This window comes from Labrus bergylta, chromosome 6, assembly GCF_963930695.1.
Source record: "Labrus bergylta chromosome 6, fLabBer1.1, whole genome shotgun sequence".
Classification (NCBI taxonomy): Eukaryota; Metazoa; Chordata; class Actinopteri; order Labriformes; family Labridae; genus Labrus; species Labrus bergylta.
The window spans coordinates 878765-881264 of NC_089200.1; the positions used below are offsets into that span (position 1 = coordinate 878765).

Below are 2500 nucleotides of genomic sequence, written 5' to 3' on the forward strand. Positions count from 1 at the left end.
CTTCCTGTTTAAAGCGTTTAAATTTCAGAATAAAACTGCTCCTGTTACTAACATTCTGATCAAATCAAACATGTTGAACATTATCGCCCATTTTATTCTGAAAGTTCAACTTCAGGATCATAGTCCACATCCAATCAGTCCAAACTCTGGAGCACTAAACAGGAAACAGGAAGTAGTAAACATCGTAGATATTAATCATGAAGGGCACAAAGTCTGGACTGAGTGTGAGATCTAGTCGAGTGTTTGAATTAGAGACAGAGCTTTTATTTTGAAGGCAAACAGAGGTGGAACTGTTTTACCTGATCTCTGGAAAGTTTGAGCGTCACATCTCTTATAAATAGTGCAGCGCAGTTACCGCCAACTGTCAGCAGACGACCATTTTTCACTCTAACTGTGCGCGGCTGTTAGCGCCCCCTGTTGGTGAGTTACACGACTTTTGCAATGAGGCTGATTTGCATAAAAAGAGGCAAGATTTCCTCCAATTGACTGACTAATAATTGCTCTAAATATGAGCGCCGCAGCGCAGTTAGGGGCGCATTTAACCCTTTGAGCTTTTTGTGAATTAGACGCCGTGTCTGACCACGCCCCCTCTCTGGAAGGGCTTGGGTGTACTCGGTGCTTTCTCGCTCCATGTCCTATTGTTTACGGTGAGAAGGCAGACTCAGAGGGCAGAACAAACACCTAGCTGTGGGAGTGTCACCCACCTGGGGGAGGGGCTACTGCCCTTTGTGATGTCATGAAGGGAAACTCTCCAAACGGCCTGTTTGAGCACACATTTTCTGAAAAGTTGAGCAGGCAGAAGACGGAGAGGATGGACTTTTCTCATCATTGGGGGGTTTGTGGACAGAGAAATATGGAGAAGTGACCTTTAAAGGATTTCATGTTGTTTCTTAAAGTAATTGTGCATCAACTGAAACTGACTTCAGTGCAGATTTAATCAGCCCTCACTTCCTGTTAGCTTTTTAAAAATCTGATGATTCATTTTTTACAGTGCAGAAAAATAAAAACAATCGACTGAAGACAAACTCTCACCTCAAGAATACCGCAGGAGTATTCAGTGAGAGTACTGCAGTACACGGTGTACTAGATGCTAGAGGACCAAAGTGTCCTCAGAGTACCCCCCCCCCCCCCCCCTCCACTTAAAGAGAGATGCTGCTGGTTGAGCTGATAGAGCACTTTATAGCATCCAGCCGTCCCGCTGAGTCAGCAGCTTCTCAGAGACAGAGCGAGGGAGAGAGAGAGAGATTAAGGAGAGGGTGAGAGAAGGTGAATGAGAGGAGAGAGGAGGAGGAGATGAAAGAGGAGCGGAAGGAGGTGAAAAAGAAAAAAAGAGCAATGAAGGAAGGAGAGAAAAGACGGACAGAGAGAACAGGAACTTCCTGAAGAGGCCTGGGTCTGACTGATTTATCAACAGGAAGTGATCAACACGTTTCAGGGACGAGATAAAGAACAGCCGAGTCTTTTTGGTGCAGAAGCAGCAAAGAGGAAAGAAACAAGTAACAGTTATTAATAACAGAAACATTTCTTTGTGCCTGACTTCATTTGTCTTCTTCTCGTCTTTAGAGGCTGTCTGACTTATTGCACACGTTCCTCTTTCATTCTGCAGAGTGTCCCGACATTACAGCACTCTCCGCCTGCAGCTGCTTCACGAGAACAGTCCTCTCAACAGGACACATAAAGTCCTCCAGATGTTGCATGAAGACTTTTTATTTTTTATGCCGACTTGCAATAAGGAACAATTAAAGCACAACGCTGCCCACGCTGTAGCAGACGCTCGCTGCAGTCAGCCTTTCTGCAGCACACTGGCTTTAGAAAAATCTTTTATTTTTACACAAGCTGCAATAACTAAAAAGATCCAAATAACTTACTCCTTCTTTAGCATCGAGACATGTCACTGCATGAGGTCAAAGGTCACAAAAACTGAAGACGATTAAAATAAAGAGGTTCTGGTTTCTACATGACAGCAGGAGCGAGACCTCTGTTACCAACAAAACATCTCGGATAAACGATAGAAGCAACAGGCCTGAAGTGATCCCTCCTCTGTCCCGGCTACAGCGGGTAAGCCTCAACTCAAAGCCATGTAGATTTATTAATTGAGGCGCTTCTCTTGGCTTCACTCCTGAGCGTCTTGTGAAATAAGAAGCCTCAGATCTCCTTCATTTCTGGAAGATTTATTTCTCTTTCCACTGTGGTCTTCTTAACTTTCACCGTTTTCCATCAGAGAACCATGGCCTCAGACTTGGAGGTGCTGACCCGCATCCCGACCGCTTTGCACTCGGCTGGATAATTTATTTGAAAACATTTATCTATTTCATGCTCAGTAATGATCTCTGACATCTTCACTCTTATCCTCTTTCTTTTCCATGAGGTTAAACTTTCCTGGGATGACGTTCCAACCAACTTGGAGAAGAAGTTCACTCTGAAGATGAGATCTAATGATCAGAATCTTTGTGTTCATCTTGAGTCTATTCCTGTCATGTTACATATTTTAATTCATCCA

At 44.0% G+C, this 2500-nt stretch overlaps 1 protein-coding gene across 1 annotated transcript in view; it reads right to left on the bottom strand.

Annotated features, from left to right (window-relative positions):
* The window catches only part of LOC109977397 (inaD-like protein), a 36176-nt gene that overhangs the window by 11767 nt on the left and 21909 nt on the right, over window positions 1–2500 (bottom strand). The gene's annotated exons all lie outside the window — the stretch shown is intronic.